The 15867-nt window shown below is 52.2% G+C and overlaps 1 protein-coding gene across 2 annotated transcripts in view; it reads left to right on the forward strand.

The window, feature by feature from the left end:
* Positions 1-15867, forward strand: part of ACSL3 (acyl-CoA synthetase long chain family member 3) — a 78231-nt gene that overhangs the window by 14861 nt on the left and 47503 nt on the right. The gene's annotated exons all lie outside the window — the stretch shown is intronic.

Genomic DNA, 15867 nt, shown 5'->3' on the forward strand with positions numbered 1-15867 from the left:
TATTGAATGAATGATGGTAGGTACGGGGTCATCAGGTCGTCCCACATGAGGCTCACAGTCTTAATCCCCAATTTACAGATGAGGGAACTGAGGCACAGAGAAGTGAAGTGACTGGCCCGCAGTCACACAGCTGACAAGCGGCGGAGCCGGGATTCGAACCCGTGACCTCTGACCCCCAAGCCCGGGCTCTTTCCACTGAGCCGCGCTGCTTCTCCAATGCCACTCCACAAACTATTTTAACATTGGTGTGAGGTTAATTGGTTACTTCTGTTTTTATCGGTTGCATCTCTACTTAGCTTTTGCATATTGGTTCGTTTCTGTCCATTTTTCTTTGCCATTTCATTGTCAGCTCCTCACGGAATAGTTGTGTGTGTTCTGTGGTCAATCAGTGATATTTGTGAAGCACGTACTGTGTGCGGGGCACTGTACTGAACGCTTGGGAGAGTACAGTCCAACAGAGTTGGTAGATGTGGAGAAGCAACGTGGCTCAGTGGAAAGAGCACAGGCTTGGGAGTCAGAGGACCTGGGTTCTAATCCCGGCTCTGCCACCTGTCAGCTGTATGACGGTGGGCAAGTCACTTCACTTCTCTGTGCCTCGGTTACCTCATCTGTAAAATGGGGTTAAGACTGTGAGCCTCACGTGGGATGACCTGATTACCCTGTATCTACCCCAGTGCTTAGGACAGTGCTCTGCACATAGTAAGTGCTTAACAAATACCAGCATTATTATTATTATTATTATGTGACCCCTCCCTTTAAGGCGGTTATGGACACACAATAGGTGTTCAATAGAGAAGCAGCGTGGCTCAGTGGAAAGAGCGTGGGCTTTGGAGTCAGAGGTCATGAGTTCGAATCCCAGCTCTGCCGCTTGTCAACTGTGTGACTGTGGGCAAGTCACTTCACTTCTCTGTGCCTCAGTTCCCTCACCTGTAAAATGGGCATGCAGGCTGTGAGCCCCACGTGGGACAACCTGATTCCCCTGTGTCTCCCCCAGCGCTTAGAACGGTGCTCTGCACATAGTAAGCGCCTAACAAATACCAACGTTATTATTATAAATGAGGCTGTCGATGAAAACGGAGACGGAACTTTGAGGAATGTTATAAAATAGACATCTGGCGTGATGGAAACCGCTTGATCTAGTGGAAAGGGCCCAGGCCTGGGAGTCAGAGCACTGGTTTCTAATGCCGGTTCTGCCGACTGCTTGCTGTGGGACCTTGGGCAAGTCACTTAACTTCTCCGGGCCTCAGTTTCTTCAACTGGAAAATGGGGATTCAATACCCGTTCCTCCTCCTATTTAGACGGCGAGCCCCGTGTGCGACAGGGATTGTGTCCAGCGTATTTAACTTGCGGCTACCCCAGCGCTTAGAACGGTGCTTGACCCATAGAAAGTGCTTAACAAATTCAGTAATGATAATGATAATGGAAGGGTAGTCTACAGTCTTTGATTTTACTTCTTGCCCCTTTTCAGGAGAAGTATTTAGAAGGTAGAGATTTCAGAGGGGCTTTATCTGTTAATTTTTGTTTTTCAGAGAGGCTATATCAGGGTTTAACCGCAGTGGTAGAAATATAGGAAAAGTAAAGACCCTGCCTAGCAGAGTAAAAGAATACAAGGAGACGTGGGGGGATTGTTTCTCTTGTGGTATTTATGTAGTAACTCCTTTTCTGACTCTCCATTTGATTGTGATAATTCGTAATGATCTGGTCAAATAGAAGAATCAGGGTAGGCGTCTCTTTTGAGAATCAACCAGATTCGCCTTCTAAATGTATTGCTCTCTTGGGTTATCTGGTGCCTGCCAGTGCACTTAATTGGTGTGTCACTCATACGTGGAGCCTAACTAATAATAATAACTATTATTAGTTCAGCGCTTACTATGTGCCGAGCTCTTTACTAAGTGCTGGGGCAGAGTCGAGATCAGCAGATCCTTCATGGGGCTCACAATCTAAGTAGGAGAGAGAACAGGGACTGACTCTCCGTTTTGCTGATGAGGGAACTGAGGCACAGAGGAGTTTGTGATTCGCCCAAGATCACACAGCAGGTAAGTGGTAGAGCCAGGATTAGAACTCAGGCCTTGTCTCTTCCTTCTAGGCCAGGCCGCTTCTCAGAAATAGAAACCGCAGGGAAGGCAGGGACGTCTCAACCCGACTTTGCGGATCGGCCGTTTCCACTGTTATAATTATAATACCGACTTGACTCGGGATGTAGGGTCCCTTTTTAATTTTTCCAAAGAGCTTTGACATTAGTCATTTCATGTCATTCTTACAACACCCCTGTGAAGTGGGGAGAGGAAGGTATTATTATCCCTGTTTTACAGGTGAGGAGGTAAGCAGAGAGAGGTTCAGTGACTTGTCTCAGGTCACCCAGCGGGTCAGCGGGAGAGCCGGGACTGAATTTAGGTCTTCTGACTCCCGTTCCCGTGCTCCTCCTACTAAACCACACGGTCGTCTCTAAAAATGGGTCATGGAGGGTTCCTAGAAGGAGCAGAGAAGCAGCGTGGCATGACGGATAGAGCACGGGCCCGTGAGCCGGAAGGTCGTGGGTTCTGATGCCGGCTCCATCGCTTGCCTGCTGTGTGACCTGGGGTAAGTCACTTCGGTTCTCTGGGCCTCAGTTAACTCATCTGTAAAACGGGGATTGAGACTGAGCCCCACGTGGGACGCGACTCGACTTGCTTGTGCACGTAGTGAGCGCTTAACAGATGCCATCGTGACTATTACTGTTACATCAGGCATCCTTTCTCCGGGGACCATATTGTGGGGCGGTTGGGTGGGCGGCAACTCAGCATCCAATTCCCACCAGCAGACTTCCTCCCAGTGCTCAGTACAGTGCTCCGCACACAGTAAATGCTTAATAAATACCAGTACTGCTCTCCCCACTTGCTCACCCTGAGGTGAGCTGCTCCGGAGTGCTTTTTGTTCTAACCCTTCTCCCTGCAGAAGCCGGGGTGTGTCACCCTTTCTGGGTTCTCCTTCTTACTTGTCTTTAGAGCCCAGCGTTCCCAGTGGCCCGTCGAGAAGCTGAGCTTGGTCGGGTTCTGCGGTGTGGACAAGAGACTCGGGTGGACGTAGGGAAAGGCTTTGGCAGCCTTAGAAGCCTTAGAAGCAGCCTGGGCTTGGGAGTCAGAGGTCATGGGTTCGACTCCCGGCTCTGCCGCTTGTCAGCTGTGTGACTGTGGGCGAGTCACTTCACTTCTCTGGGCCTCAGTTGCCTCCTCTGAAAATGGGGATTGACTGTGAGCCTCACGTGGGACAACCTCATTACCCTGTATCTCCCCCAGCGCTTAGAACAGTGCTCTGCGCATAGTAAGCACGTCACAAATACCAACATTATTATTATTTGGCGTGGTCTGGGGTGACCTGGATCCGTTCCTGGTCAGAGAGACCAGGAGAGGCAGCGTCTTGAGAATAGACCGAATCTCCGTTTTGCTGATGAGGGAACTGAGGCACAGAGAAGTCTGTGATTCGCCCGAGATCACACCGCAGGTAAGTGGTAGAGCCAGGATCAGAACTCAGGCCTTGTCTCTTCCTTCTAGGCCAGGCCGCTTCTCAGAAATGAGAACCGCAGGGCAGGCAGGGACGTCTCAGCCTGACTTTTCGGATCGGCCGTTTCCACTGTTATAATACCGCCTCGACTTGGGATGTAGGGTCCTTTTTTTATTTTTCACAGACCAGTATCTGTTCCTGGTCAGAGAGACCAGGAGAAGCAGTGTCTAGAGGATAGAGCACGGACCGGGGGGTCAGAAGGACCTGGGTTCCAGTCCCTGCTCCGCCGCTTGTCTCCCGTGGTGACCTTGGGTCGGTCATTTGACTTCTCTGGGCCTCACTTACCTCATCCGGAAAACAGGGATTGAGACCGTGAGCCCGGGGGAGACGGGGACCGTGTCCGGTGCAGTTTGCTTGCGTCCACCCCGGTGCTTAGCACGGTGCTCGGCATCTATTTAGTACTTAACAAATGGCCCAGTGTTGTTGTTATTATTCCAGACCACGGTACTAAGCACCCGAGAGCGTAGAGTACGCTAGGGTTGGTAGACACGGTCCCCGATCCGGAGAGGGGGACGGACGTTAAATGACAGGGGAAATGGAAGGGAATACGATTCGGACAGAAGGGCTGAGGGTGGGGTGAAGATCAAGCGCTTAAAAAGTTACAGATCCACATGCCTCGGTGACACAGAGGGGAAGGTGAATAGGGGATAGTCGATGGCGTCTATCAACCCTGTTGCATCGTGCTCTCCCAAGTGCTTAGCACTTAGTACACAGTAAACGCTCAATAAATGCGATCGATTAGTGGGGGAGGGCCTTTTGGAGGAGATGCGATTTTAGAAGGCTTGAAGGGGGAGGGGCGCTCCAGGCCGGAGGGAGGCCGTGGGCGAGGGGTCGGACGCGGGACGGAAGAGTCGGAGGCGTAGTGAGTAGGTCGGTATTAGAGGAGCAGAGTGTGCAGGCTGGGTTGAAGTAGGTGATCGGGGAGCTCGTCAGTCAGAGGTATTTACTGAGCTCTTACCGTGTGCAGAGCACTGTATTAAGCGCTTGGGAAAGACCAGTACAACGGAGTTGGTCGACGCAGCCCCCGTCCTCTAGGATCGTCTGTTCCGCGGGGGGAGACGGACATTAAAATAAATCACCGACAAGGGAATAGCGTATGAGGATATTTACAGAAGTAAGGCGACGGGCGGAACCCGTTGTGCGCGGGGATGGTCGCTCTTTGGTGCCGAATTGTACTTTCCAAGCGATTAGTACAGTGCTCTGGACGCAGTAAGCGCTCAATGAATACGATTGAACGAATCAAGTGCCTTAAAGCCTACAGCAAAGAGTTTGTTGATGCAGAGGTGGAGGGGGGAATTAATGGAGGTTTGTGAACGGAGGGGTGACGGGGATTGACTTTTTTTTTTTTTTTTACCAAAGCGATAATAATGTTGGTATTTGTTAAGCGCTTACTATGTGCCGAGCACCGTTCTAAGCGCTGGGGTAGATACAGGGTAATCAGGTCGTCCCGCGTGAGGCTCACAGTCTTCATCCCCATTTTGCAGATGAGGTAGCTGAGGCACAGAGAAGCCAAGCGACTTGCCCACAGTCAGCCGGCTGACAGGCGGCGGAGGCGGGATTCGAACCCATGACCTCCGACTCCCAAGCCCGGGCTCTTTCCACGGAGCCACGCTGCTTCTCGATCTAGGCAAGAGAGTCTCCTGTGGCCCGGGGAAGGAAGCAACGGGATGCAGCAATCGAAACGGGCTCCGCTAAGCGCTCGAATCAGCAGGGAGAGCAGTTTGGAGAGGAAGGGGTGGAGTCTAAAGATGCTGTGAAGGTTGAGTGGAGAGATGAGTGGAGGATAATGGTGAGATTATGGGCCCGTGAGGCAGGGAGGGTGGAGCTCGCAAGCTAAAAATACGACGGGAAAGGTTTCGGCGACAGACGCTTTAGGCAAGATGAGAAAATAGAAATCCAGAACGGCGTAAAAGGTACAGAGCCCGAAGGGCCGGGTAGTAAAGGAGCTCTGCGGGGGCCTTTTAAAATCTGTAAGAGCTGCAAGCTGCCGTGGCTTCGGCTTTGCTCCGGGGTTCTGGTGGAAAGGGAATGAGGGGGCCGGTACTTTGATCATTTTACGAATTCCGTACTCGATACCGATCTGATGTGCTGGCTTTTGTTTAGTGTTTCAATAGGGCCCGACATCACAGTTTTCAGGGACCAGCTACTAAGGACAGAGGAAAAAAAAATATTAGGAAGGAAATGGAGCTTTAGTGGAAAAGAAGAACCTTATGCGGTGTCCAGTGAAAAAAGGTTTTACTGCATTCTCAAACCTGGGATTCGACCCTGGGAAGTCGGAGGATTAGGTAGAGTGGCATCCCGTAGGTTAATTAAATGCTTAATTTAGTGCTACCTGACCAGACAAGTGAATTTTTTCACCATCCTCCAAGCCTGGGAAGCAGGGGAGAAAACCTGTTCGGCAAAGGTTTTAAAAAAAAACCCTATAAAATTTCCCTTTCCTAACTAGAGCAAAGTTTAAGCTTCATTTTCCATTCCAGCCGACAAGCGTGGAAGGTCTAAGAAAGGGAAATATTTCTGCGCGTCCTCTTTGGCGCCGAGCTTCCTATTTCAGAAAGCAGCTTCGATGATATGTCTGAAATTGCGCCTTCCCATAGAGTGTGTGTTTGTGTGTGAGATTGTATGATTAGGTTAAGAAACGAATCAGTGACGGGAATACAAATCTCCATTCGTGTTTTCATTGTCAAGAAACTGGGGGAGCCCAGGGAGACGGAAAACAGGACAGTTGAGGTGGGATGGGACGTCGGACGTGGATGCAGAAGTTCCTCTTCCTTCGTTCGGTCGTATTTATTGAGCGCTTACCGTGTGCGGAGCAGCGTGGCTCGGTGGAAAGGGCCCGGGCTTGGGAGTCAGGGGTCGTGGGTTCGAATGCCGGCTCCGCCCCATGGCAGCTGTGTGACTGTGGGCGAGTCACTTCACGTCTCTGGGCCTCAGTGACCTCATCTGGAAAATGGGGATTGAGACCGTGAGCCTCACGTGGGACCACCTGATTCCCCTGTCCCTCCCCCAGGGCTTAGAGCAGTGCTCGGCACATAGTCAGCACTTAACAAATACCAACGTTATTATTATTATTATTATTATTACTAAGCGCTTGGAAAGTACAATTTGGCAGTAGAGAGAGATTGTTGGCGTAGAGGTGAATATAAATGACAGGCGAGCCAGAGAGGGTGCATTTAATCCTGTCACGTGGTGGCCTCTCTAAGACGGGAAGAAAAAAAGCATTTGGGCGGGAAGAGTGGGTGCGTCAATAATAATTGAGCGCTTACTACGTGTGGGGCACTGTACCGAGCGTCGGGGAAGAGTACGGCACCACAGAATTAGCGGTCACGTTCCTTGCCCACACCGAGCTTTCGGCCTAGAGGAGGGGAAAGTTAAGCCGAGTGACCTGGAATGAAGCCGGGGACCGAGGAGCCGTTCTCTGGCCCGGATTTTCAGGGCGGGTGAGTGAACGGGCCCCGGCCCTCCCTCGGGCTTCAGGAATGAGTCGCCCGTGCGGGCAGGGAGTGTGACCGTTGCTGTATCGTTTCCCCCCCCCCCTCCCCCCAAGCGCTTAGTACAGTGCTCCGCACCCCGAAGGCGCTCAGTAAATACCATCGAATGAACAAATGACTGGACGCGAACTCAGGCTTGAAAACGTTCGGGACCGTGCGAAGTAGGGGAGGCCCGAGGGAGCCCGGGCCAGGCGGCTTTCCCACGCCCGCCCTCCCGGCGCCCCTCCGTCTCCCGTGCACCTCCCCTTCCTCCACCCCCACCCCCACCCTTCCCTCCTCGTCGCCCCCGTCTCCTCCCCGACGGCAGAGCTGGAGGCCGGGACCGGCGGGTGCCCGCCGTCCGCACGGGCGGGGATGAGGCCGGGGTCCCGTTCGTTCATTCGGTCAGCGGTATTGAGCGCTTACCGTGTGCAAAACCCGGGACTGATTCATTCAGTCGTATTTGTTGAGCGCTTACTACGTGGAGAGCACTGTACTAAGCGCTTGGATTGTACAGTTTGGCAACAGGTAGAGACAATCCCTGCCCAACGACGGCACTTGGGAGAGTGCAATGCAACAACAGATTCCCCGCCCACAACTAGCTCGAAGTCTAGAAGGGGAGACAGACGGACAGACAGGTCCCGGACACTCAGGTAATAGTAGTGTTGGTATTTATTAAGCGTTTACTATGTGCAGAGTACTGTTCTAAGCGCCGGGGTATACGGGGTAATTAGGTTGTCCCGCATGGGGCTCACACTTTTAATCCCCATCTTCCAGATGAGGTAACTGAGGCCCAGAGAAGTGAAGCGACTCGCCCACAGTCACCCAGCCGACGAGCGGCCGAGGCGGGATTCGAACCCGTGACCTCCGACTCCCAATCCCACGCCCTTCCCGCCGCGCCGCGCCGCTGAGGTCCGTGGACGGAGGGCCAGGTGGCGGGAGTGGGCCGGTTGCCTGCCGCCCGGCGAGGGGCCCGGAGGGCGCTGGGGTGGCCAACCCTCGCCGAGGCTGGGCGGAGAAGGGACCCAGCGCCCCCTCGGTCGCTGCCTTCCCCGGGCCTCGGCGCGGACCGTCTCCCCGGACCGGTCCACGGCGCTGCCCGCCGGGGAAGTTAGTTGGCGAGGCTCGCCCGTTGGCCGGTGCGTGTGTCTAACGCGTGCGTGTCCGGGGCTGCCGGGCCGAGGCCGCCGCAGTCCCCCGAGGACTCCGCCGCGGGCCTCCCCATCCCGGTGTCCTTCAGACAGTGAAAATCATGGTTGCCTTTTAGTTAAAATTATCACGACTGGGGTATTTGAGCCGGGCACGGCACTAAACGAAGGGCGGGTGCAAGCAAATCGGGCTGTACGCGGCCCCTGTCCCGCGAGGGGCTCACGGTCTCAATCCCCATTTTACGGATGAGGTAGCCGAGGCTCAGAAAAGTGAAGTGATTTGCCCAGGGTCACGCAGCAGGCAGGCGGCAGAGGCGGGATTAGAACCCGTGGCCTTCCGACTGCCCCGCCCGTGCGGTCCCCGCAGTGCCGTGCTGGGTAGCCGGGCAGCAGCCCCTTAGTTAGACGGGGAAGCAGCGTGGATAGGGCGCGGGCCCGAGGGTCGGTCACGGGTTCTAATCCCGGCCCTGCCACCTGTCTGCTGTGTGACATTGGCCGTGTCGCTTCCCTTCTCCGGGCCTCGCTTCCCTCGTCTGTAAAAGTAGGGATTGAGTCTGCGAGCCCCAGATGGGACAGGGACCGGGTCCAACCCCATTTGCTTGTGTCCACCCCACCGCTTTGTAGAGTGCCTGGCACAGAGTAAGCGCTTAACAAATACTGTGTATACTATATGACAGATACCCCAATTATTATTATTCGCTCGATCGTTTGTACTTATTGAGCACTCCCTGTGAGACTGTAAGCTAATTATGCGCAATTCTATTGCGCCGTACTCCCTCCAGCACTTAGGACGGTGTTTTGCACATAGTAAGCACTCAGTAAACGCCACGGGATTCATTGATCGCAAAGCTTGAGGGAGCAAAACCCAACGGAGTTCGGTAGACACGTGCCCTGCCCACAGGGAGCTTCCAGACTAGAGCGGGGCAGACATTCATGCCAGACGAATATTACGGATACGTACCCCAAGCGCCGCGGAGCCGAGGGTGAGTAAAGGGGGAAAATCCAAGCGCGAGGGTGACGCAAGAAGGGAATGCGGGAGAAGAGGAAATGAGGGCTTAGGGGAGGCCTCTTGGAGCAGATGAACTTTCACTGAGGCTTTGAAGGTGGGGAGAGTAATTGTCTGGTGGATACGAAGATACCCGAACTGGTGAGATGGGACTTCGCCTTGGGGTCACCTAACCTGCTGCCAGATTCAACTCACTTTCCTGGCCTCGGAATCGTGGCTGTGGGGAGAATCACCTTAATACGCGACTGCGCTTTGGCAGATTTGTTTCCCGGGGTCTTGCACCACCTAGAAAATGGGGCCTCGATGAGATGTTGACTTGCGAGCATTCGTTTCAATGATTTCAAAACTAAAAAGGCCCAGGTGAAATACCAGATTTTCAAATGGCCTCAACCCGAGTGGTACATTAATGACGTGATGGGTTAGAATCATTGAATTGTGATGTAGTTGCTGAATAGGAAATCGATCCCGGGCACTGTAAATGATAACTGTCATATTTGTTAAGCGCTAACCGCATGCCAGGGTATAGGGTAGGTAGCAAGATGATCACGTCCCACGTGGGGCTCACTGGCCGAGCAGGACGAAGAACGGGTATTAAATCCCCGCTTCGCAGACGAGGGAACTGAGACTCGGCGAAGTGAAGCGAACTTGCCCGCGGGCACACACAGCAAGCACTCGGCGAGGCCGGAATTAGAACCCAAGGCCTCCCAAATGCTTAATATTTCAACATTTTTTATAATTTCCCCGTTGCTCACAAGGAGAAGAAACGAAACATTTTTGAGGATCAGTTTGGCCGCTAAGTGTGGCACTCACCGCAAGTTAGTAGACCGCCATTTAAAACCACGCAGGTTTTTAATCCGTTATTAACTATTTCTCCATATTTAATGTTTACCCATGTGCCATTATATACGTTGGGTAATTTTATTTCTTTAATGTTGTGCAGTAGATGTTTTGGCATGTAAGACCTGAATCATCTTCTTATTTTGATGATTAGTTTTGCTTAAAAGTAAAGCCAAGGATAGCATGATTATTTACACCCCCCCGCCCCCCCGGGGTAAATAATTGTGCCCTGAATCGTAAGGTCATTATATGTTAAACAGACCCTGGGTGTTTTCATTTTTAAGTGTACTGTCTGTTTTCCCCTCCTAAGAATTTAGAGTAAAGTCTCAAGAAATACTGAGAAATACTTTGGGGTGAAAAGAGAAAGGGATGGAAGGGAGAGCAGAGTTGGGGAAGTGTTTCATAGGTAAGGAAGAGCTAATATCCCAACTATCTCCACCGGACCTTTCCACCTCTAAGGAGATGAGTGGCGCAAGAACGTTTTTACATTTGCAGTTGATTTTAAGCCTATTAAGCAGCGTGGCCTTGTGCCTCGGTTACCTCATCCGTAAAATAATAAAAATGCTAATAGTGGTATTTGTTAAATGTCTACTGTGTGGCAAGTACTGTTCTAAGCGCGGCGGGGAGGTGGAAGCTAATCGGGTTGGACACAGTCCGTGCCCCACGTGGGGCTCACGGCGTTAATCCCCGTTTTACAGACGCGGTCACTTAGGCACAGAGAAGTTAAGCGACTTGCCCACACGTGGCGGAGCCGGGATTAGAACTCAGATCCTTCTCATCCACTAAGCCAAGCTGCTTCTCGGCCTAGTGATTCTCGGCTGGTGATTGACTGTGAGCCCCATGGGAGCCGTGGACTGTATCCAACCTGATTAGCTTGTATCCACCCCAGCGTTTAGTACAGTACCTGGCACAGAGTAAGCGCTTAACAACTACCGTAAAAAATTATGACTCGTAATTTCTGGAAAGTAGTATTTTTTTCATTCAGTGTATTTGGAGTCGCCACATTCAGCCTTAGGAAAAAATGCAGGTAACTCGATTACGTGGTTTCCCAGAGAATGGAAATAAAATGAATAGTTGCGATCCACAATTTATGTGCAAGCTTTATTTCTAATCTTTGCCCAAGGTGGGGGAATTTACACGATCTTCCCGGGCCAGATGCGTATAGGATCGTTGAATGGAGCGATCGGACACCCTGGTGTCCAGTACTAATTTTAACATCTTGTGCGAGCATCCGTACGCCCTCACCACGTATTTACAAGACCTACTGAGTCAGTAAATAGATTTTTTTTTGAATGGCATTTCCCCTTTTCCACGTTCGGGTGAAGTTCAAAGCCAAGAAAAGATGGGCAGCAGCGTGGAGAAATAAGGAACATTAAAATCGGTTATCTTGAGGTATATTTCAGTTAATTAGCTGTAGTTGTAGGCTGTGAGCTCCTCAGTGGGCGGGGATCCTGTTTACGCACTCTGCTCGGTTCCGTTCAGTTGTATTTGTTGAGTGCTTATTGTGTGCAAAGCACTGTAATAATAATAATAATGTTGGTATTTGTTGAGCGCTTACTATGTGCAGAGCACTGTTCTAAGCGCCGGGGTCGTCCCACGTGAGGCCCACGTCTTAATCCCCGTTTTCCCGATGAGATAACTGAGGCCCAGAGCGGTGAAGTGACTTGCCCGCAGTCACACGGGTGACAAGTGGCGGAACTGTACACTAAGGCTCGGGGGGAGGGCACGATATCAACCGACACATTCCGTACGACGAGCTCCGACGTCGGTAGAGATGAGTGAATGACTAGAGAAATTACAGATATGTACAGATGCGCTGTGGCCGTGGGAGGGAGGATGAGCGAAGGAGCAAGTAAGAGCAGCGCAGGAAGGGAGTGGGAGAAGAGGAGAGGAGGGCTTCTTGGAGGAGGTGTGCCTCCAATAAGGCTTTTGAAGTGGGGGGAGAGCAATTATCTCTCCGATACGAGGCGGGGAGGGAGGGTGTCTCAGGCCAGGGGCAGGATATGGGAGAGGGGTCGGCGGCAAGATAGACGAGACGGAGGTGCGGTGCGTCACATCGTACCTCCGTCTCCGGCCCACGTATTTAGTACGGTGCCCTGCACGGAGTAAGCGACCAATATGGGAAGCAGCGGGGCCCAGTGGAAAGAGCCCGGGCTGTGGAGTCAGAGGTCATGGGTCCGAATCCCGGCTCCGCCACTCGTCAGCTGTGGGACTGTGGGCAAGTCACTTACCCGATTAGACCGTGAGCCCGTCAGAGGGCAGGGACTGTATCTGTGGCCGATTTGTCCATTCCAAGCGCTTAGTACAGTGCTCTGCACATAGTAAGCGCTCAATAAATACTATTGAATGAATGAATAACTTCTCCGGGCCTCAGTTCCCTCATCTGTAAAATGGGGATGAAGACTGTGAGCCTCGCGTGGGGCACCCTGATTCCCCTGTATCTCCCCCAGCGCTTAGAACAGTGCTCTGCACATAGTAAGCTCTTAAATACCAACATTATTATTAAATTCCACCGAATAAGCGTCCCTGTTTTAGCTCAGGGCACCGGACCTACCTTATGCTTCAAGTGGCGCTGATATCAGAAGCCTCTTAAAGTTCTCTGCAGGTGGTGCTCTCTCGGCAACTTTTCCCCAGAACGTCCACTTTAAGTGCGCAGTTTGGCTAGAACGCAACAGTGGGATTAGGGAGTGTTCTTTGGTGTACCGGGGTGTCAGAAGAAACTGTTGCGTGCACACGCGTGATATCGGGCAAGAGTGACATTCTTTAACCTGGGGTTCATCGAGAGCGAAACTCGCGCACGTTCCCTGAGAGCTATCTGTGCATTGCAGGCTGAAACAGATTTCCTTTTCCGTTCACCTCGATTTCGATTCAAGAGGATTCTAAGAAAAGGCTCCTCTCTCTTTAGTGTAAGATGCTTTTGTTTGTAACTGGTTTTGAAAGAAGATGAGCGTATCTCTGGTCGAAAACTCTTGCCCAGATTTACGTGGGGCAGAAGAAAAGTTGGCTTTTGAAGACCTACTCATGACGAAGTTCTGACTGTTCCTCGCCATATCCAGGTGATATCTCTCCCCCTTCTTCTGGGGCAATCTGCCCGATATTGATGCTGAGTGGAAAGAGCACGGGCTTTGGAGTCAGAGATCGTGGGTTCGAATCCCGGCTCTGCCACTTGTCAGCTGTGTGACTGTGGGCAAGTCACTTCCCTTCTCTGGGCCTCAGTGACCTCATCTGTCAAATGGGGATTAAGACCGTGAGCCCCACGTGGGACAACCTGATTCCCCCGTGTCTACCCCAGCGCTTAGAACGGTGCTCTGCACGTAGAAAGCGCTTAACAAATACCAACATTATTATTGTTGTTATGTATATAATTCCATCGTCGTCCTTGCCCCGGTTTTCAGCACCTTCCTTTGGGGATTTTGCCGTTCTGGGTGTTGGTTCTCCATTGCTCGTTTTAGGTCACTGGTTCCTGACGTCCATCCCGCGTCGTGTTTTCTCTTGGTGTTCTTTCTTTCCCTTTCACACTGTTTTCTTTCTTGGAGCCTCAGAGCTGTCTCCTAAATAGTTTCCCGGGTCTCAGCCCCCTCCATTGACCACTGTGCTGTTTTAGAAGTTGATGCTACGTTCTCTCTTTCACGGTCTGTTCTAGGTAATGGTTTGTGATTCGCTTTGGCCAGTTCCGAATTCCCGAAATGGCTTGTCTTATTTGTACCTCTGTCTTGCTGGAATAGGTCCCCGGTAGAATCTTCTTAGTCCGTATCCCAGGTTCCAGCATCTTCCCATGGGATTTTACTGTTCACTGGTTCCCACGGGGCCGTGACCCTCCGTGTTTTCCTTGGACGTCACTTCTTATCCCGTCCTAGTGACTTCCAGCCTAGAGCCTCAGGACTGTCGTTTCCAGTCCCCGCTACACCGTAAGGTCCCTGTGGGCAGGGGACACGTCTCCCACTCTGTTGTGGTCTCCCAAGCGCCTAGTGCAAGTGCTTGGCACGCAGTAAGCGCTCGCTAAATGCCATCGATTGATTCAGAGCCCTCTAAGAAGTTCATTCTTATCGTGTCGAATGGCGTCAGTCCCTAAAGCTCCCTTAACGCCTATTTATTTGCCAACTTCTCAGCGTTACGTGGTTTATTCACACGATTGCCCCACTCCTTTGCATAATTTTTATGACACTGAATCAGGGCGAGGCAACTCTGTGGGTCATAAATCTAGCGGCAAGGGGAGAAGGTAAAGTAAGGGGGCACTTGAGACTAATTATTATTAGCCCCAGCTCCGCGATCCCACGTCTCATGGCCGCGGACTCTCTCTCTCTCCGAGTGCGGGTTGCCCACTGCTGCGAACCCAAGTAGCCCGTTGAGACGTCACCAGGGACGCCACTTGGCCAGTTAGCCCGAGTTTCAGCGTCCGTGGCCGGCCAGCTGAGAGCCATTTCCCCCCGTCGCCTTATTGCCTTGGAGCGGATGACTTCTCTGTGCCTCAGTTCCCTCATCTGTAAAATGGGGATTAACCGTGAGCCTCACGTGGGACAACCAGATGACCCTGTGTCTACCCCAGCGCCGAGAACAGTGCTCTGCATATAGTAAGCGCTTCACAAGTACCAACATTATTATACAAGCTGATCGGCGGGGACATGGTCCCTTATCCCGCCTGGGGCTCCCCATCTTAATCCCCATTTTACAGATGACAGAACTGAGGCTCAGAGAAGTGAAAGTGTCTCGCCCACGGTCACAAGCAGCGGACGAGTGGCGGGAAGAAGCCGAGGTTACTGACCGCGACCGCGGTTCTTCCGGAGTGTGTATTTGTATAGTCGTTTTCAGCTACTCGGGCGTCACCTCGGTTGTGCCGTCGCGTCGGGGGCTCCTCTTTCGGCCGCGCTCCTCGCGGAACCTCTGCCCGGACTCCTTTCTCGATCGCTTTACGTCGCGGTGATCTGTCGCCCCGTTTTCAGATGTTTTGTCGTATGGCCTGAAGCGTCCCTTTATCGTGGCACGCCCCCCCCCCCCCCCCTCTCGTTTTGGGTGACCCAGGTTCAAAGCTCCCCAGATTGCATCTTTTGGATCCAACTGTACTCATCCATTCTTCTCCAATATCCCACTCATGAATCCCGTGCTGAGGTGAGCTTTTTTTTTTTTTTTTTTAGGATAGCTTTTTAGGGCTTACTGTGGGCCGGGCACCGCGCCAATTTAATCAGTTTGGACAAGGTCCGAGTCCCACCTGGGGCTCCGAGTCTTAGTCCCCATTTTACCGATGAAATAACCGAGGCCCAGAGAAGTGAAGTGATTCGCCCAGGGTCACCCAGCGGACGAGAGGCGGAGCCGGGATCAGAACCCAAGTCCTCCCGACTCCCAGGCTCGGCTCTTCTCCTGACTTCAGTGGGATTTTGGGCTCCTTATCACGGCCCTAAGCAGGAAGGAGAAGCCACGAGGCCTAGTGGAGAGAGCACGGGCCTGGGAGTCGGGAGGACCTGGGTCCTGATCCCGGCTCCGTCGCTTCTCTGCTGTGTGTGAGCCCGTCACGGGGCAGGGACTGTCTCTGTCGGTTGCCGAATTGTCCATTCCAAGCGCTTAGTACAGTGCTCTGCACGTAGAAAGCGCTCAATAAGTACTGTCGATTGAATGAACGACCATGGGCAAGCCGCTTCTAACCTGCGTCTCAGTTACCTCATCTGTAGAATGGGGATTAAGAACGTGAGCCCCGTGTGGGGCAGGGACTGGGTCCAACTCGATCAGCTGGTAGCACTTAGTACGGTGCCTGGCACCTAGTAAATGCTTAATGAATACCATAAAGAAATGGAATTAGAATGTGTGAGGAGGGGAGGAGGAACTGATTTTAATAAGTTTTCTGGAAGCATTACAGTGCGCTAACAGAGTCAAAAGA

The sequence above is a fragment of the Ornithorhynchus anatinus genome, chromosome 7 (assembly GCF_004115215.2).
Source record: "Ornithorhynchus anatinus isolate Pmale09 chromosome 7, mOrnAna1.pri.v4, whole genome shotgun sequence".
In the NCBI taxonomy this organism is placed as follows: domain Eukaryota; kingdom Metazoa; phylum Chordata; class Mammalia; order Monotremata; family Ornithorhynchidae; genus Ornithorhynchus; species Ornithorhynchus anatinus.